The sequence below is a fragment of the Sarcophilus harrisii genome, chromosome 1, assembly GCF_902635505.1.
Source record: "Sarcophilus harrisii chromosome 1, mSarHar1.11, whole genome shotgun sequence".
NCBI lineage: Eukaryota > Metazoa > Chordata > Mammalia > Dasyuromorphia > Dasyuridae > Sarcophilus > Sarcophilus harrisii.
The window spans coordinates 639652631-639674205 of NC_045426.1; positions in this window are offsets into that span (position 1 = coordinate 639652631).

Genomic DNA, 21575 nt, shown 5'->3' on the forward strand with positions numbered 1-21575 from the left:
AATATCACGGTTAGTAACTCTGGGCTGGTGCAGATTGATATTATAGACCTCACTTCAGGGCAACCATGAACGCAAGGTTATATCACTCACTCTGTTTCTCCCCAGCGCTCTAGACATAGGATCAGAACTTTAGAACAATTTCCTCATTTACAGATGAGGAAACTGAGACATAGAAGTTAAACTTACTCAGAATGATGCAGATGGTAATGTCTGAGGTACAATTTGAACTCTGATCTTTCTGACTCCAAGTCCAGTGTTCTCTATACTAAACCTTGATAGCTATCAGTCCATAACCAGGTACAGATGCTCTTCCAGGACAAAGGCTTATATTATTATTATTATTACTTAATAGTATCTTATTTTCTCCAATTACATCTAAAAATAGTCTTCAACATTCATTTTTGTAAGATTTTAAATTCCAATTTCTCCTTCCCTTATCAAACAATCTGATTTAGATTATACATGTACAACCATTTTAAACATATTTCCATATTAATCATGTTATGAAAAAAAATCAGAACAAAAGGGAAAAATTGGATGAAATTCTATAATGGGGGTGAGGTTCCCATGGCCTAGGAGTCGTCAGTAATAGTCCCCTTTTGAATCTGATTCCCAAAGACCTGCCCTAGTACACAGTTGTTGTTTGTCCTAGTAAATGATTAATGAATGTTTTTTGACTGACTAACTGCCTACTCTCACCCGGATACCCTTGCTCCTTTGGCTCTCAAATCTCGCAGGACCGCGAAGATTTGAGGCTCACTCTGGCTGCAGTTTGAACCCCAAATCCATCTCTGGAGGGCAGCACAGAGAACTCCACAGAGTCAGGAGGGGATCAGAGGCTCAGATGCAAACAGAGGCAGAGGGATTGCAACACAGATGCAGAGAAACATACAGGGAGCCAGCGGAAAACAGAGTCGGGCATGCAGAGACAGACAGATAAAAAGGAAGAGATAAAGAGGTAGATTAATGGGGAGAAAAAAAAAAAAAAAAAAAAAAAGCAGAGAAAGTGTGAGAGAGATGGGGACCAAAACGTCGAGGAGACAGAGAGATGAGAGCAGACTCGCTCAAGGTCTATAACCCTAAGTCTTGACCGAGGAGGGGGCGCTGGGAGACTTGGGACGGGCTCCCTCCCCCCTCCAGCCCAGCGTCTTTGCTCGGTCTCTCCGGACACCCGCAAGCCTGCCGGCAGCCGCTAGAAGGCGATCGGACACCAGCCAACGATGTGACATGGGCCGAGCGCTTGGCCGGCCAGTAAGAAGGGGGGGAGGAGGGAGAGGAGGGAGGGAGGAGAGGCCGGCCGGGCTTGGGGATGAAGGAGGGGAGGGATGCTGTGGGCCTCCTCATCAGTCCCAAGGCTGTCGATGGGCCTGATTAAGATGCCACACTTGAGTTAGAGCCTCCCAGAGACGGATGAGCCATTGATCAGCCTGTCAGAGGGCGGAGGATCTGGCGCGGGCAGGGGCTGGGGCAGGGGGAGAAGGACGTGGGGGTGGGGGACCACTCAGGGACGTCGGGACCTTTCTCCCGACTCGCAGCTAGGAGATTCAAGCTCCCATGCCTCCGGGTCCCACCATGAGCTTTGAATGACTCCTCAGAGAGGAGGAGGTAGGAATTTTACCATCAAGAAGTCCCTAGTCAAGGAGCTAAGCAGAGCCCCCCATCTGTTGGTCTTGGGGGCACCAGAGGGGCGCAGGCAGGCACCCCTCCCTCTTCCTCTTCGCCCTTCTCTTCCCTTCTCCTTGTCCAGGAAGCATAGGGATTGTGAGAGCTGCCCCTGACCTTAGAGAGGGGGAAGTCCAATTTACATTTAAGGACACTGAGGCACAGAATTCTCTTGCCTACCCCACTGGGACCTAGGTACCTGCCTAGAGTTTTGATTCCTCCATATACTCCCACCCAGAGGAGGCAGGGGCAGTTTAGAGAGGGAGGCCAGGTGGAGTTTGGAAGATGGAGGAGTTTGGAGGCCCCCAAACCACTCTGCAGGCATGGCTTAGGCCCAGGAGGTGACTGAAGCAGTCCAGATTTGGATAGTACCTCAGGAAAAATGGGGAAATCCAGGGGGAAGCCCATGTGAAACCCAGGGATGGAGGTATCCGAACCCAGGAGAGACCAAGAACCCCGGTCCTGAACGATGAGGACTTGAGCATCTGGCAGTGACAGAGGGGTTCCCTCCCAAGGCAACTGGGGATGTAAGGGGACTCCAGGCACCCCTGCCCACAGGTAACACTTAGTAGGCACTGGCCCGGGCCAGATCTGGTTTCTCTCTTGGGCCAAGCAGAGGCTCCATGGCCCTTCTCTGGCATCAGACCAGTGATGGCAGTAATAGAGACCTTTGGGAAGGTCATCTGATCACTGTTTCTGGTCCCCAAAGTTTGGGCAACCTTCATGTCCTCTCTGAGCCTCAGCTTCTCAAGGTATACAGTGAAGAACTGCGACAAGTGCATAGATTAAGAACTAGGAGGGAACTTGGCTCTGATCTAATCCTTTTATTGTACAGCTGAAGAAACTGAGGCAGAGAGAGGGGGAGAGAGAAAGAGACAGAGATAGAGAGACAGAAAGAGAAACACAGAGACAAAGATAAAAAGAGAAACAAAGAGATAGAAAGAGGCAGAGACAGAAAGAGACAGAGACACAGTGATAGAGAAAGAGAAAGAGGCAAAGAAAAAGAAACAGGCAGACAGAGAGATAGAGACAGAGATAGAGAAAGAGAGACAAAAATAGAAAGACAGAGACAGAGACAAAGATAGAGACATACAGAGACAGAGAGAAACAAGACAGAGATAGAAAGAGGCAGATAGAGATAGACACACACACACACACACACACACACACACACACACACAAAGAAAGAGAGAGAGAGAGAGAGAGAGAGAGAGAGAGAGAGAGAGTCAGAGACAGAGAGAGAAAAATAAGTGATTTGTCCAAAATCTCATAGGTAGTAAGTAGTAGAATTGAGATTGTAACCCAGATGCTTTGACTATAAAATTCAACACTCTTTGTAGTGTATCACAATATCTAAGATCATTTCCTCTTCTAAACCTATAATTCGATGATTCAATATTCCTCATAACCCTTCTCCAGGACCTTCAGGGCAACCTCAGGCCATCATTGGGAGATTCCAATCTCCCCGTTGGTTCTCAAACCTACCACTATCAGTTCCAAAATGCCTGGGGGGCGTTGTAAGATGAGGTCTATGGCTTCAAACTCCATCCGGAGGTTGGGATGAGGGGATGACTTGCAACAGCAATAGTGGATAATGTGTTGGCTTCTGGAACACTGTGATTTGACATGAAACCCTGGGAGCCCAGTTCAGAACCCGCTCAACCCTTCCCAGACCCTGCTCTGGAACCTTTTTCAACAAACACAACAGACAGATTCCACAGACTTGCAGCCTCAGGTTTTATTCTAGTCAGCCCTCCCTCTTCTTTCAATGGTTAGAAAATGGGGTTCAAAGATAATATGGAAGGAATGAGGAGAATCCATACTTCTGTGTTGTGTCAAAGCTCGGACTTCATATAACATCGGTTTGGGGTTCCCAAAATGTGCCACCAGTGGTTAAGGACAGGAGGGTTCCTGAGTTGTACATAGGAGAAACTTGGGGAAACTGTCACCCCAAGTTATGACCAGTAGGTCCAAGGGAGTTGGGCAGACTACCGGGTATGCATGGTGTCTTGAACAACTTGATCTATCATCTGATAGGGGTGTGATAGGAGGGGGACCTCAAATATGACCCAAAGTGCCCTGTGTTATGGCCAATGAGATATAGATAGACAAAGATAGTGATGGGGAGAGAGTTCTACCTTGGCTTATATGCTCTGAATTCCATGGTGATTGTTCTGGAACCCTGAGTAAGCCTTCAAAGGCCCTTTGCCTGTACCTAGTACAGTACCAGTTACAAAGGTGTGCTTAATAAATGGTTACTGGATCAATAAATCAAGCAACAAACATTTATTAGGTACCTATTGTGTACCAAGAACCATATTAGGCTTTGAGGCTGTAAAGACAGAAATGAAACAAAATGAAACAGCTGGATCTCACCCTGACTCCTTTAGCCAATATTCACAATTCAAGACCTTGAATTTGAAGACCTAGTCTTCCCTTGATCCCTAAACTGTTTTCACTTTCAGAACATTCTTATGGCCATTAAGGAAACAGGCTGAGCCCCTAAGAAGATTCCTGGACTGGGAGAGCTGGGTTTGAGTCCTGGTTCCACCATGTATGAGCCTGGGAAAATCTTTTAGTTTCTCTGCCTCAGTTTTCACTTCTGCCTCTTGGGAATTATGATCTCTGCCCTGGCTTCCTCATGGGGTATTTATGATATTCCCTCCCACAGGAAGGTCAAATGAGGTTAATGGGAAAGAGCTCAGTAAATGACTGAACTATCTTTGTGACTCTAAGCAAGATACAATCTTTGGGTGCCCAGAAAACTCTCTAGAGCTAAATGACAGGAGTTATCGATCTGCTTCAGGGGAGGAAATTTCCACACTGGGAAGTTCCCACACAAATGAAATCATAGCTCTGGGCCCCCTCCCCACCCCCAAAAATAGTTAAAATGAACTGCAAAGCTATCTATGATCTGGAAAGTCCTTCGTAAACTATTAAGCCCATTGAGAAATGTTAAATTGTTTGTGAGGTTAAAGCTCCTCTAATCACATTTCTATGGTCAAATAACAGATCTCCTCTAACTATTATCACCATCACCAACAGGCAGGCACTGTGCCTCCTATCTACCAGTCTGCTTTGGGAGGTTGACTGGAGGAGGAAGAAAGGAAGAGAAGAAAGAGGAGGAAGAGCAGAAGGAGGAGGAGGAGGAAGAAGAGGAAGAAAAGGAGGAGGAGACCTGGATGAAAGATTGTATTTCCATTCTAATAGGGAGATCAGACTCATTTCTCTCTCTCTCTCTCTCTCTCTCTCTCTCTCTCTCTCTCTCTCTCTCATATATATGAATAAAAACCCAGTGCCCATAAAAAAGCATCATCCCTAACAAAAGGCTAGTCTCCACTTGAAGATATCTAGCGATGAAGGAACTCACTGTTTGCATAGTTTCTTACTGGCAACTCTTCCTTTACACCCAATCTAATGATGGTTTTCTGTAATCCTTCCACCCCCAACACACACACACACACACACACACACACACACACACTACACCCTCTGGTGTCAAATGGAACATCCTTCTTCCACATGATTGCCTTTCAAAGAAGGCTTGAAGAAAGCTATCATGTTACCTGTAGGTCCTCACCAAGCATCGTGCGTTCTGGATTTAGGACCAGAAAAATGTGGACTCATCCCCTACTGCTGAGTCCTAGTCATGTGACCATGGGCAAGTCATCCAATTCTTCTGTGCCTCAGTTTCCTGACTAGTCTATTAGGAAAATTATATCTTTGTCAACTTAAAGTAATATAAAAATGTTAGTCATTAGTGCTCTCAAGTGTGTGTAGTGATGAGAACTGTGACAAAAAAGAGGATTGAATTTTTGGTGAGAGGATCTGGGATTGAATCTTGGCCCCTTGCTCCATCAGATTGTAAGCTCCTTGAGGGCAGGGACTGTCTCTTTTTGTTTCCCTAAGATTTATCACAGTGCAGGCACATAGGAGGTGTTTAAATATTTGTTTGATTGATAGTTGTAGGACCTTGGGCAAGTCATTTCTATAAAGTTCACAGAATGAAATCAGAAGGAACCTTACTTAGAAGCCATGTGTAAACTAAAATCCCTTCTAAATAACATGCTCTATAAATGGTCATCCAGCTTTTGTGCAAAGACCCATAAAATGGGAGAGAATCTATTGCTTCCTACCTTCCCAGACATCCCTTTCCAGATTTGGATAATTACAGTTAGGAGGTTTTTCTTTAAATCTACCCTAAACCTGTCTCTCTGTAGCTTTCACAACTTCTTTCTAGTTCTGCTATTTAGGAGCTCCGCAAAGCAAATTTACCTTCCTTCCATCTGAAAGCCATTCAGTTTTTCCCATTAGAGATCCAAGAAGCCATGGCATGTATCCCCACCACACCTCCAGAAACAGACCAGCTAAACCAGGTTGAGAGTAACTGACCCGCCATCACTCTGTCAGTGAATGAAGGAATGTCTACCCCATATGTGTAAGCTTTTCCTATAGGAATGGGCGGATGAGAACAGTTTATTCCAAGGGCCCTGAAGGCACTGAAGAAGTGCTTAGAACTTGGTCAGCCATCAAGGATATCAAGATCATCCATCTAGGGACATTACTGGTCACCCCGACTTTTGTCTTACCACAAGACTTAAATGATTCTGGAAGAGAGAGTCTGATGACTTTGTGTAGCTCTGTCTCACTTAAATCTAATTCACCCTGTGTTGTCATTGGTCCTCATTGAGAATGAAAGACAAAATAACAATAATTTAATTCTTTGAAGATAGCCTGGTGGCCCAGCTAAGTGTCACAGTAGATATAGACCATTGGTCCTGAAGTGAGGAAGACCCAAGTTCAAATTACCCTTCACACACCTTCTGTGTGATCTTGAGCAAGATAGGAAACTGAGACAGATCACTTAATTTATAAAATTTAATATAGTGCCTAGCTCTCAGGGCTTCGATAAGAACCAAATGAGAACAATAAATAATAACATAATAACAATAATAAATAACAGTACCTAACTTGCAGAGTTGTGGTGAGAACTAAATGAGACATTTATAACCCTTTGCAAGTATACAATATTGTTATTATTAGTTTTCATGGATTACTGTAAGACTTCTCTGCTCCTTCACCTGATATTCATATACCATGACCTTAGGAGCTTTTAGTATTGTGGCTGTCTTCCTCTGGACATTTTCCAGTTTATCATCATTCTTCCTAAAACCTGCCATCCCAAACAAAATGCATTATTCCAGATGTGGTCCGATCAGGGAAGAATACAAGAAGACTAGATCTTTGCTGTCCTGGAAATTATACCTCTCTTAAAAATGAATCAATTTTTTCTTGGCTGTCATATTTAATTGTTAACGCAAATGGAATCTGTGGTCTACTGAAAGCCCTAGATTTTTTTCAATTTTTATATAAATATCCATATATATGCACATATATATATACAGTATTTAGTATGTGCATACATGTATATGTATAGAGTATTCTAAGGTTAACAAAGGTCTGCAATATGTAAACTCATTTAATTTACTCCTCACTATAACCCTGTGTAGTAGGTGTTATTATTATTCTTATTTTACAGAGGCACAGAAAAGTTAGATGAACTACTTAAGATCACACAGCTGATAAGTGTCTGAATCCTGGAACAAACTCAAGTCTATCCTATCTCCAAATCCTACCCTCTATTCCCTGTGTGTATAGTCCTAGCTGCCTATGACTAGTAATACTTCCCTAACTTGTGTCTATATTTATTTTTTTTAACTTAAATATAAGACTTTACATAGAATGACCCTAAAATTTCACTAAGATTTTTGGGGAACTCTGTAGTTATTCCTATTAAATCTTATCTTGCCCAACCATTCTGGAAAACAATGTGGAACTATCTCAAAAGTCACTAAATTTGGGTTTGTCTTTGAGGCAGTCTTTGTCCTTCAAAGAAATTAGAGAAAAGGATCCATAAGGGCAGCAGATTTAATAACACCATTTTTGTTGTTGTCGCAGCAAAGATCTGGAAACAAAGTGAGGGTTCATCAAGAGGAGAATGGCTGAACAAATTGTGTCGCAGGAATATAATGGGGATATGATTCTACCCTAGGAAAAGATGAAAAGAATGGAAACCTGGGAAGGTCTGTATGAAATGTCACATCCTACAATTTGTATAATCATTACGACATTGAAAAGAAAAACACCTTGGAAAGATTTAAAGGTTCTGATTGACATGCTGACCAATGATAATTCCAACAGGTGATGGTGAATTGTAGGTGATGAAAGAGACATAAAGGAGGAGAGAATGGAAGGAAGGATAAAAAGGGATATGGACAAGCAAGGCAGAATTGGCAAACCAGATTAATGCAGTAGATATTTTTTAAAAAACACACACACAATAAGCTGTATGTAATAGAGATTCATGATTTCCTATACATAGAAACCTTAATCTGTACCAAATTTTTGGGACATGCTGAGTTTGTGTGTGTGTGTGTGTGTGTGTGTGTGTATGTGTGTACAGTTTTTAATCTACTTTATTTGACCCAACAATCTCTTTGGATCCTGACTCTGTCATCCACTACATTAGCTGCCCCTCCTACTTTGTTGCCACTTGCAAATCGATAAAATATTTCTTCTATTCCTTTTTCGAAGTTGTTGATTTTAAAAAAATATGTCAAATGACATAGGACCAAGCACTGAGCCTTGGGGCATTGTACCAATGGCTACTGTTTGAGTCTGACCATTAAACCAATCCTGAATGTAGCAAATAGACTTATCTTCCAGCTTGATGTCTGGTCCAAAATAACATGGGAGTCTTTATCAAGCTAGTGATCTCTGAACCTCTATTTCTTCTTCTGTAAAAGAAGGCCCTGGATTTGTCGTTGATGTCCAATCATTCAGTCATGAGGGACTCTACATGACCCCATGGACAAAGTCAGGACAAAAATATTGGAGTGGTCTGGCATTTCCTTCTCAGAATGTCCCCATTTTACAGATGAGGAACTAAAGCAAATAGGTACTACGTGTCACACAGCTATTAAGTGTCTGAGGCCAGATTTGAACTCAGACTTTCCTACCTTCAGCCTGGGACTCTACTGCACTACCTAGCTGCCCCTAGGAGCTGAACTCAATGATCCCTGAAGTTTCTTCCATCTTATGATTCTTATGGCCCAGGGGACATCACAGTCACTGTCTCAGCAGAGTTGTGGGGAACTACTCCGGGGGTACCCACTCCCCCCCCATCAGAAGAGCATCAAGGTCAAGAAGCCGGGGGCTCAGGCTCCTCCTCTTTGGAACAGAATGGAACTCTCTTCCTTCCCTGGCACATGGTCAAGTGCCCTGGGGAGGTGGGGCGTGCTGGTGAGTTCCCAGAATGTGAGGAAGGGGCATCTGGGATGTCCAGAATCGGCAGGAAGCTCCCTATGAGTCCGGCAGAGAGGGATTTGACCCCAAATCTCTTACCCCCCACTCAGGGCAGCCCCCTGCATAAAGGAGATGTGTGTAGGGGTGGGCACGGGGCCTGCACTGGCGAAGGAGGGAGAGCCAAGCCAGGGCAAGAGGTGGAGTAGGAGGAGTGGGGTGGGGCTGGGCTGAGGCTGGGGGGAAGGGGAGCGGGGCAGCCGGGCTGGGGTGAGGTCACTTTCCAATCACGGCTCAGGCTACATTATTCATGGCTACAAGAGAACAGCAGATAATCCAACCTCAAAGCTCTAGTTCCCCAGGCAGCTCTGACTAGGGACTGTGGTTTGGGGGAGACTGTGGGGAGAGAGGGGAGACATCTTTCCCAAAACCTTTCTTTGTGGGGGGGGGGAAGGTAACCTGGAGCCACTGCTGGGGGTGGGGGAGAGCGAGGCTGACAGGGGCTACTAATGTCTTGATTCTCAGAGCTGGCAAGGGACATTATTGAGTCTAATTCCTTTATTGGATAGAAAAAGGAATGAAAGAGGAAGTGCTTATTCCAGATCGCACAGTGAGGCTGGGGCTCAGCAGCTGGACTTCCTGACTATGAGGTTTTGGGGTATTTTTCTGGGGATCCTGTTTCCACTTTGGATTCATCCACTTTCATAGAATCTACAAGTCCTATTGCTAAGCAAATAGGAACACCCCAACATTTACCTTTCATTTGCAGACTTTCAGGAGTTCAATCCCCTCTCCAAGTAGCTCATCCCAGATGTAGATAGCTTGGGCTGTTAGGGAGTCATTTTTAAAATTCAAAGTCTGCCTCTCTGTCTTCCTGCAAACCCCGTTGTTCCTAGAAGTAGAATAAGTCTTATCCCTTTTTCCCTGACAGCCAATTATGTCCCTCCTCTCTCTGCAGCCTGGAGTGGTAGAAAGAGAATAGGAAATCAGAAGAGCTTTGGGTTTGATTCTCACTTCTCTTTTCCTTCCTAGCTATATGACTTTAGGTTAGTCACTCAATACCTCTGAGCTTCAGAGGTAAAGTGAGGATGAGGGCGAGAGTGAGAAGGCTGAAAAGCACAAAAAAGAATCTGGCTTGGAATCAGGAAAACCTGGATTCCAATCTAGGGAAAGCCACTTAATCCGGTTTGCCTCAGTTTCCCTATCTGTTAAATGAGCTGGGGGAAAAAGTGAACCATTTTTATATCTTTGCTCACAAAATGAGATCATGAAGAGTCAGAAATGATCGAACAACAACAAACCTCTCCTCCCCCACATAAATATATGAATAAATAATACTGTTGTAAGAGTCAAATGAGAGAACATATTGTAAAATTGAAAGTCCCATCCAGATGTCACCTAGTATTGTCTGAATCACTAGATGTTTTATGTCTCCCCTTTTCTGGGAAGCCCTCCTTGACTAGCCCAGGCCTTCTCTAAACTCTTAAGTTCAGCCCCAAATCCTGCATTTGCTGTTTTCTGGCTGAATTTGTTCCCCAGAGTCAGGGAGCCCCTCAATGGTTTCTTCCTCTGTAGATTTGCTAGCCTTCTGTATCAGAGCTCCAGACAAAGGTTTGAGTCTCAATGGATTTTAATAACACTTATTAACAGCCTACCATGAAGAAAGGTTTGTAATTAGCTCTGAGGGAATTCCAAGGTGAAAAACAGTGGAATCTCTGCCTGCCCTCAAGGAAGGGCCTTTTCCCAGGGAACCTTCCCAGCTATCTCCAGCAGAAAGTGATCTCTCCCTCCTCCTGCTTTAAGAGGGTAAGTGACTTGTCCAGAGTTACAGAGATTGTATTTGGCAAAGGCAATACTTAGAGGGAAGACTTTCTGAATCTGAGGCTCTCTCTCCATTCCCTGGACCATTGTACTTCCCTTGTTTTAATACAAAGAAGTAGTAAGGAATAGACTTAGCTACATCTTCATCACTGGAAGTCTTCAAGCATAGACTTCCCTCTTAAGTCTGAGATGTGGATTTTGGCCCATAACTTTCCTTGTGATTCTGGGGGGGGGCATTTTTCCTCTTTTGTTACTAGTTGGACTCTGGTCTCTTGGGGCCCTCCTAGTTTTGGATTCTGGGTTCTAGGAACCTTTGGTTCTGATTGGACACAAAGTAGGAGGGAAGAAGCTGGGACTGGGGAGGGAATGAGCATGGTCAAAGGAGAAGATGAAAGGATACTTGTATAATATTTATTGTGCTTCTGGATGGCATCGATACATAAGATCTAAGGCCTGGATCTCTCATCAGAGAGGTGGGGAAGTTCCATGACTTCATCCCTAAAAACTTAACGAGTGAGACATTGACCCAGTGCCTGCCTTTCCTTAAGGAGATAATGACTGAATGGATGAAAAAGCATTTCTTAAGTGCCAGGAGGAATTGGGATCTGCATCTGTGGGGAGACCATCCATGTGGGGAAATCACAGATCTTTTGAGGACTGAAGAAGGATCACGTAATCTCAAAGCTAAAAGGGACATCAGAAATCACATCTAGCTCAACTGACCTGTAATTCCACACTGCAACATATCTTAACAGTGGTCAGTCAGTCAATCAATAAGGATTTATTAAGTACTTTCTATGCATAAAACTTTTCTTGGTGATTTTCAGTGATGGGAAACTTACCACCCACTACTACTGTGAGACAATTCTGATTGTTATTTCCTTATATTGATCTGGAATCTGTCTCCTTGTTATTCTGTGGGTTAGTGGGAGGAGGGGGTGAAGGGCGGCTTAAGGCCAAGCTTTTGTTTGAAAATAACAAAAATGTCCAGTGATAGCCACTCATTGTTTTCTGAGGTAAACAATCTTCATGGGAGACAGAAAAAAACACAGAGAGGGAAGGAGTGAGAGAGGAAGGTGGAGACAGAAAGACAAAGACAGAGAGAAATAGAGACTCAGAGAGAAGGAAAGAGAGGAAGAGACAGACAGTCAGGGAGACAGAGTAACACAGACACAGAGAGAGGATAGAAAGAAACAGAGACAGAAAGGGAAGAAGAGGGGGAGAGAGAGAGACAGAGAAAGGAAAGAGAGGGACACACACAGAGACATAGATAGACAGGGATAGAGAGAAGGAGAGGAAGAGAGAGAGAAAGAGAGAGAGAGAGAGAGAGAGAGATATGAAAGGGAGAACTGGAGAGAAAATCAGAGATGAGAACAGAAAAGCAGTGACTGAAAAAGAGACACATAGAGGGGGTGCATGCAGAGACAGAACACAAGTGTGATAAGAGAGGGAAAAAAAAAAAACCCAAGACTCAGAGAGAAATAGAGGGAATGAGATGCAGACAGAGATAGAACTGGAGACAGAGATGGGGAGGGGAAGCATGGAGAGAGGGAGACAGAACTGGTAGGGGAGACTGAGAAAGATGGAGAGGGTCAGAGAAATAGACCAGACGTGGGGGAATAGGTGGAGGCTCCATGGAGAAGCGTAGGAGAGACGCCTCTTACAAGGAAATGGGAGAGTCCCTGAGGCTCAGAGCCAGGAAGCAGAAGGCCGAAGTAGAGGCTGATAGTCTGGAGAAAGGGCAGAAGAAGCCAGGACAGGTAGAAGTGGGGAGGACTTGGGGGAAGGGGAGGAGAGTGTGAGACAGTTTGAGGAAGGGGGAAGTAGAAGCAGATCTAGGGGCATTTGGACCGGAGTGTAGTCCAGGGATGGGGCAGTCTGGGGAAGACAAGGGGAGCAGAGGAATTCGGGGAGGGAGAGGCAAGATTCAGATTTCAGGTCAGAGCTGGAAAAGCCTTTTCCTAATGGCTCCTAATAGAGTTGCTGGGAGGGAGCCCTCTGCGGATTCCAGGGCTCTTGGGATGGAATGGGCTGCCACTCTCCGGAACTTCCTCCAGCATGTGCTCCGGGTCCTGTCCCTGTGGAGTGGACTCAATTATTTAGGATCTTCCGGAGCCGGTGGGGTCTGTCTCCCCCTTCCCGGAAACCCTTTTGTCCCCTCGAGAGCAATTGTGGAGAGGGAGGAAGTTCTCTGACTCCTACTCATTTTTTTCCTTCCCAGCAATCCCACAGTCACCGCAGAGTTCCTCACCGACTGTCTGGGGTGGAAGATTCGGACCTCGGAGAACACGAGTTCAGCAGGACCCCGACGCTGGTCAGCCTACTTCTATCTGAAAACCCAAGTGAGGGGGAACTTCGCCAGTCTTCCCTTCTCACCTTTGTGGACAAAAGCAAACACTTGGATGATTAGAACATTTTCCCTTGCAAATAGTCCAGATCTGCCTCTCTGCCTCTTTCACACATTTCTCCAACTTGCCGATGTCCTTCCTAAAACATAGTACCCAGAACCAGACACAATCTGGCGGATGTGGACTGATAACAGGACTATCCATCCCCTTGCTCTGGATGTGATGCTTTTCTTATTGAAGTCTAAGATCAAAGATGCCCAGCTCCAATCACATCACTGTCCTCCTCAAATATCTTCCATTTCTCCTTATTGCCTCCAGGGTAGGGAATATGTGCCCCATAGGCCATATAAAGCCCTCCATATATCATTTGGTCTGGCCCTGCCAAGGCAACCGCAGGTGATGATGAACTAAAAACTAGGTACAGCAATCTCCCACTGTTTGAATTCTGTAAGTTGATAATTTTGTATGGCCCCAAAATGATGTTATAAATAGCCAAATGGCCCTTGACAGGAAAATAGAAAGTTCCCCACTTCTGCTCCAGGGGAAAGTTTGAACCATCCAACCTGGAATTCAAGGACCTTTGGGAAAAGAATGAACAAGAATCTGTCCCTTGCTAACTGCGTGACCCTGGACAATTCGCTTCACTTCTGTCTCAGTTTCCTCAACTGTAAAATGAGAATAATAATAATAGTAGTAGTTGCGAGGATTGAATGAAATAAGACTTGTAAAACATTTAGCATGGAATCTGGCACAGGGTATGAGCTTAATAAATGCATATTCTCTTTCCTGCCCCATGGATCAGAAAGCAAATTTCAGGTCAATAGAAGGAAAAACTTACTAACCACTAGAAAGTTCTTTAAAAAAGGAAAGTCAGTGTGGGGTACAGGGAAGAGACTATAATTCAAGCCTGAAATTCTGATCATTTACAAGCTGTGTGAATCAAGGCATGTCATATGGCCTTTCCATGCTTCAGTTTTTATTTTTTGAAAATGGAGATTATGCTGCCTAACCCAGAACTATTGTTTTTTAAAAACCTTATGCATTACCTAAGGGTGAGATAACAGCATGGATTATTTTAAGAGGCAGTAAGTTTCCCAATATTGGAGGTCCCCCTGAATGACCTCTTGCTGGGGACAAGCTGGGAATGTGGTTCCTGCTTGTCTTCAGAGTGGACTGTGAGTACTTAGGTACATTACAACTCTGATTCCATACAGAAGAGGAAACAGCATTCTGGTACCCAGCTTTATTCAGTAAAGGGAAAGAAAATTGAAAAGAGGCTCTTCTGACCCCCAAGATGCTGCCTTGCCTCTAGAACACTCGGACTCTACCTGGTTCTGTTGTGGATAAAAACTTTTTTTTTAAATAAAGAACTTTTACAAGAACTAAGGGAAAGAAGGTAAGACCTAGAAAGTGTTAAAGTTTACAAACCATATTCCTTATATTAGCCCCTTGAGGTAGGTTAGCATTTCTATTTATTCTTTTATGTGAATTTACTTGTTTTATATAAATTTATGTTCTGTCCTTCCCAAATGAATAACAATAAAACAAATAAATACATGGATACATACATAAAATCCTTATCATAAACATGTCTGTCAAAATAAATTCTTACATTGCCTATGTCTGAAAATGTATGTTTCCTCACATTTATCACTTCTTTGTCAGGAGGTGAATTACATATTTTATCTTCAGTTTCCCAGATTCCTGATTTATCATTGCAGTTATTGAATTTGTTTTTCTCATTTTACTCACTTTGTTCTGCACCAGTATGTAGAAATCTTCCAAGTTTTTTCTGAAACCTTTTGTTTTGTAATTTCTTATAGCACAGTAAAATTCCATTACATTCATATACCACATTTTGTCTAGCCATTCCCTGATAGGACATTCCTTTATTTTTCAATGTGAGGCTGGCCACTGCTAAGGGAAAAAAAAACTGATATAAATGTTTTCAAAGAAATAGGTCCTTACTCTCTTTTTAAAAAATTCTTTGATGTATAGACCAACTAGCAGCATATCTGGGGCAAAGGTTTGCAGAATTTGATAATTTGGGGGAAACCAAATTGTTTTCCAGAATGACTGAATAATTCCCAGCTACACCAATAGGGGACTAGGTTTAATATCTCTACTTAATAGGGGAGGTAGTTGAAACTCTCACTCAGGGGAACACATATATCTCAGAGCCCAAGTCCAAGTCCAGTCCTCTTTCTAATACATTGTGTTGGATTATTGTTGTTGTTGAAGTTAATCCTTCATTCTCAAAGGGGACCGATGACATCATGAGGGTGATGTCTGGACTTGCTGTGAATTGGATTTAAGTGGGGCAGGGCCATGCAAAGTCATCAGCCTCAGTTTCTCCTCCAAAGTCATCAGAGTCCAAAAACAAAAAAGTTTTGACTTGTTCTGTATTGGAAAGTCTCCTGGGAAAGATTTAAAGATCCCATCCTAAAACAAAGCATCTTGAAAGATTCAGGACAAGTGCCTTCCCCTTTCTGATTCTTAGTTTAGTTATGAGCTTATAGACTCTCTCATTTCAAAAGGAAGGGGAACTTAGAGGGCATTTATCAGAATCACAGAATCCTAGAGCTGAAAGGTCACCCAGTCCTAGCATCACTGACCGGTGGGCACCCACCTCTATCTGAAAACCTCCAGGGAAGGGAAAACCCTCCACCTCTTCTACTAGCCCCCTCCTCTTGAATATCTCTAATTGTTAGGAATTTTTTCCTAACACCAATCCCAAATTTGGCTCTTTGCAACTTCTGCCCATTGCTTCTAATTCTGCTCTTCAGAGTCAAACAGAATGAGTCATCCTTTCCATGTGACAGCTTTCAAATACGCTAAGACAGCTCTCATGTCTCTCCCTAAGGCTTCCTTTCTTCACGTCATCTCTCCATTTACATATGCTGAGATTGAGAACCAAAGAGGGGGAGGAGTTTACCCAGAGTTACACAGTTAGAAAAAGAGCAGAGCTGGGAGCATACCTGAGCCATAACTAAGGTAGGGCAACTGGAGCTTTTTCCGAAGATGCTGAAATTTACATGGCATTGATCAAATTATTTCAGGTTATCCTTTTCCCCTACCTTTCTGATGCCTCAGCTTCCTTGGCTTCCTTCAAGACCCAGTCAAATTCTACCCTATGCAGCACTTTCCTAGTGACTTCCTTCCTCTCCCATTCACCCCATTGTTGCCTCCCTCTTTCAGGTTACCTTCCATATAATCTATATATGGAGCAGATTATCTAGTTTTTGTCTCTCGTGCGATGGGAGACCTCCTGAGAAAGTACTTGCTACTTTGTGTAGTTCTTAATGCTTAGGATTTATTTTTCTTACATTAATTCATCAGAGTACGACTCAAAATCCTTTGTTCTTTCCACTGTAAAATGTGGGGAAAGAAATAAATGATATCTAAATCTTTGTAATTGTTTAATGACAATAAGAAAATATTTCTATAGCTGATGTAGGTTAGTTGTCATGTCTGATTTCTAGAGACCCTGTGGACCATATCACGTTAATATTTTTCACGGAATTTTCTTGGCAAGGATATTGGAGTAACTTGACATTTTCTCCACAGAAATTCAGTGACTTGTCCAGTGTCACACAGTGAGTAAAGTGGCTGAGGCTGGATTTGAATTCAGATCTTCCTGGTTCTCTATGCTCTAAACCATTCAATCTGGGACACTACCAATAGGTGGTGACTCAAGTTGAGTAAACTTTATCTGCCTCAAATTCCTATCTGAAAAATGAGGTTAATAACTGTATCTCTTTCCCAGGATTATTGAAAGGAGAACATGAGATATTTTTAAAGCACTTTGTAAACTTTAAAGCTAGTATTATATTATTATTATGTATATAACAGTTTTATGTTATATCATAATATGTTATTATACTTGTTAGATATTGTTATTATCATTATAATAGCTTTACAAAGTGCTTTTCTTATAACTCTGTGATGTGGGTGGCAACAGGATTATGAACATCCCCATTTAGTAGATTCTCAAGTGGTTTTGGTCCACATATGTAAGTAGACCCATCCAGTAAAATGACTTTCATTGACAACTAGAAGAGCTGAGATTTCAATCCAGGTTTTCTGTTTCTAGATCTAGCATTCATTCTGTTACTCTGATTTTCTTTCCAGTTAAGTTAAACCCTATCCCTTATTCTTCTAGCAGAGAAAAGTAGATTTCAAACTTTCTAAAGCATGGAGCTCTTTCAAAATAGAAAGGGCTACCTTGGGAAGTAGGATGCTTTCCTCCTCTCTGGAAGTCTCCAAGCTGGATAGCCATTCATTCATTCATTATTTATTTATCAAGCACTTACTATGTTCCAGGTACTGTCTTGAGCCTGTTAAAGGTTGCTAAGTGGAACAGTAGAAAGAATGTTGTTTTTAGGACTGGGAAGACTTGAATTCAAATCCTACCTCAAGCACTTAACTAGCAACATGATCCTGATCAAGTTACTTAGAAAAATGAGGAATAATTACAGCATTTATTTCTCAAAGCTGTTGATTAAATGAATTAATATTTGTTAAGCATTTAGCACAGTACTTGACCTATTTCAGGTACATAATAAATGTTTCTTTCTTTCCTTCCTTCCTCGTGAAAATCAAAACACTATAGATGCTAGCTATTTTGTTGTAGAGAATACGCCCAGATTATGAGATAATGGGTTGGACTGGAAATCCTTTCCCTCAGCTCCCCTCCAGTTAGAAGGCTCTAGCTATGATAGGGAAAGACCCTGGAAGGCTAGTTCTGGCCTTTGCACACACTGGTTATCCTGGCTACATACAGCCTGGTCCCAGGACTTCCATTGCCCAGCTGGCCCCCTTCTCAAGCTTTTTTCCTTTTCCCTAGCTGTCTGTCCCTTTTTCCTAGCTTCAAACCTCGGTGGTCCTGACCCAGGGCCCTCATGTTCTGGGATGTGTCCAAACAGGGAGAAATCTTCCCAGATTGGTATTGCTTGCTCCACCCCAAGCTGTGTCTGCCTTTCAGAATTCACATCCTCCAGGAAGACCGCCCCTGTAACTCCTAATTTCACCCTTAGGGACTCTGAATATTGAATACCTGCTCTCTCTAAGATGATGGTTAATGGGTATTTCTCTGAGTCCCAATTCAGCTTCCTCTGTTCCTCCCAGGGAATCCCCTTCATCACTGGCGTCTGAGCTTTCCAGCGGACACCCCCTTTCCCAGCCCCTCCCCTGCTCAGGGCCAGGGGGCATTTCTCTTCCCTGTGCAGGTGAGCCCGGGGCTGACATTGTCCCTGCTCAGACCAAGCTGTTCACGGTTTCTGAGGGTTGATGCCCACCTGTGTCTGACCTCGTCTCTGTGACCCATCCCACTGGCTTTGTGTGACTGTGTGTGTGATACCTGGAGCACATGCTCTCGCACCTGGGGATCGTGTGCAGGCGTTGGGGGCGGACTGATGCTGTGTGCTTGCATGTGTGTGTACAGTTCAGGACCATTACCCTCCTCCCTAAAGAAGAAAGAAGTAAAATAAATGGGAAAAAAGGAAAGGAAGGAAGATTTCTCAAAAGAAAAGAAAGCTCCGACCTTACAGCAGACATATTCACAGCTGTAGCCTGAATCTTCGCACCTCGTCTTCCACCTCCCTCCCCCCGCCCAGGAAAGCCCCCGGCAGGTGGGGGTGGGGAGCCTGCCACAGTAACTGGGAGCTGAGTAGGGTGTCACCTCCCTTGCCAGCCCCCACCCCTACACACACACACACACACACACACACACACACACACACACACAAGCTCCCCCAGGCCTCTGGCTCCAGCTCAGGCAAGCAGATGTGGTGGGCTTGGGTGGGGAAAGCAGGGAGTGGGGCGAGATCTCCCCATGGGGGGTCGAGAGAGGGAAAGGTGTGGAGCCAGGAGTGCAGGGCTCCATCCTCAGGCTCTGGTGCCATCTGACAGGAGTGGGAGACGCCAAGCTGCCTCCCCCACCCCCACCTGCCAGAGCCTGCCTGACATCTGCCGGGTCTAGTCCTGGCCTGTCTGAATTCACTCTGGTCCCCTCTCCGATCCCCTCCCCCCAGTTCTTTTTCTCTCCCCCATCCCCTACTTCCTTATGCTCTAAAGACACAGACGACCTTGATAGATTCACAGACTGAGAAAATTGGAGATCTCAAATGTCAGAGGTTAATCCCCTCATTTTACAGTTGGGGAAACTGAGTCCTAGAGAAGCTGAGTGACAAACCCAAGAGGACACAGTGAGTTAGTGGTAAAGACAGGATTCTGGATATAAACCCCACAAATTTAGACATATAAGGAAACAGAGATTAAGACCCTTATTTTATAGGAGAGGCAATTGAGACATAAGAGATAGGAAGAATTTACCCCAAATCACAGTCTGCTGAAGAGCCAAGAAGAGAATTTATGATCCCCATATCCAAATAAAGACTCTTTCTGCTAATCTACCAATCAGGCCAGATATATAGGGAAAGTTCCTAGCAGTCAGACCAAGTAGTGAAGTAACCAGACTATCCAGGTAACTGCCCAGGGACCTCTGCTGCTCTGCTTACAGCTCAGGCTGGGAGCAGTGGAAGGGTAGTGTGGAGATGACAGGGGCTATCTCTGCTCCCCACCCACTTCTGAGTACCAACAATCCCAGACAGACTTCTTGCCTTGGCCCCAAAATGTACTTTAATGATAATTGTAACAAAAATATGGTGCTTTCTATGTACATAATAGGTATATGTATTATACATAATGTTATATGATATTTACATGTATATATAATATGTTTTAAGGTTTTCATGTTTTGTGTCTCCCATGTTTGTAACCTTGTAGGTCCAAAAACATTTCCCATTCCCCAGCCCCGTCACCATTCCTTATTCCCAGCCCCTTCAACGCTCCTCCCCTAAAGTCCCAACTAAATGCTACCATCCCTTCCATTATGCCCCCTGAAATGCCTATTCCTTAAGCAATAAGCTTTCTTCCATGCTAAGTCCTTTCCTCTCCCTGTTTGTCCATCTACTAGCGAACACTTAAAGCTGGACTTCCCCTGATGATGGCCACCCTGTCCAGTACTGGCTGCACTTTCACTCACTCCCCTTGGCTCACTGGTCAGAGAGGGGGAGTGGAATAGTCTTTGTTCCCTATTGCTAATTTCAAGGTTTCCCCTATCTCCATCACTCAATAATCTCTTTTCCTTTGAGGTCCACACTATTCAGATGCATCTCCCAATCAAAATTCTGGTAGTTATTGTCTACAGACTTCCAAGTCACTCCTCTTCCTTCCTCCATGAGTTCAGTGCCTGGATCACCATTTTTATTTTATTTTATTTTTTTTATTTAATAGCCTTTAATTTACAGGATATATACATGGGTAACTTTACAGCATTAACAATTGCCAAACCTCTTGTTCCAATTTTTCACCTTACCCCCCCACCCCCTCCCCTAGATGGCAGGATGACCAGTAGATGTTAAATATATTAAAATATAAATTAGATACACAATAAGTATACATGACCAAAACGTTATTTTGCTGTACAAAAAGAATCAGACTCTGAAATATTGTACAATTAGCTTGTGAAGGAAATCAAAAATGCAGGTGTGCATAAATATAGGGATTGGGAATTCAATGTAATGGTTTTTAGTCATCTCCCAGAGTTCTTTTTCTGGGTATAGCTAGTTCAGTTCATTACTGCTCCATTAGAAATGATTTGGTTGATCTCGTTGCTGAGGATGGCCTGATCCATCAGAACTGGTCATCATCTAGTATTGTTGTTGAAGTATATAATGATCTCCTGGTCCTGCTCATTTCACTCAGCATCAGTTCGTGTAAGTCTCTCCAGGCCTTTCTGAAATCATCCTGTTGGTCATTTCTTACAGAACAGTAATATTCCATAATTTTCATATACCACAATTTATTCAGCCATTCTCCAACTGATGGACATCCATTCAGTTTCCAGTTTCTAGCCACTACAAAAAGGGCTGCCACAAACATTCGTGCACATACAGGTCCCTTTCCCTTCTTTATAATCTCTTTGGGATATAATCCCAGTAGTAACACTGCTGGATCAAAGGGTATGCACAGTTTGATAACTTTTTGAGCATAGTTCCAAACTACTCTCCAAAATGGTTGGATTCGTTCACAACTCCACCAACAATGAATCAATGTCCCAGTTTTCCCACATCCCCTCCAACAATCATCATTATTTTTTCCTGTCATCCTAGCCAATCTGACAGGTGTGTAGTGGTATCTTAGAGTTGTCTTAATTTGCATTTCTCTGATTAATAATGACTTGGAGCATCTTTTCATATGACTAGAAATAGTTTCAATTTCTTCATCTGAGAATTGTCTGTTCATATCCTTTGACCATTTTTCAATTGGAGAATGGCTTGATTTTTTATAAATTAGAGTTAATTCTCTATATATTTTGGAAATGAGGCCTTTATCAGAACCTTTGACTGTAAAAATATTTTCCCAGTTTATTGCTTCCCT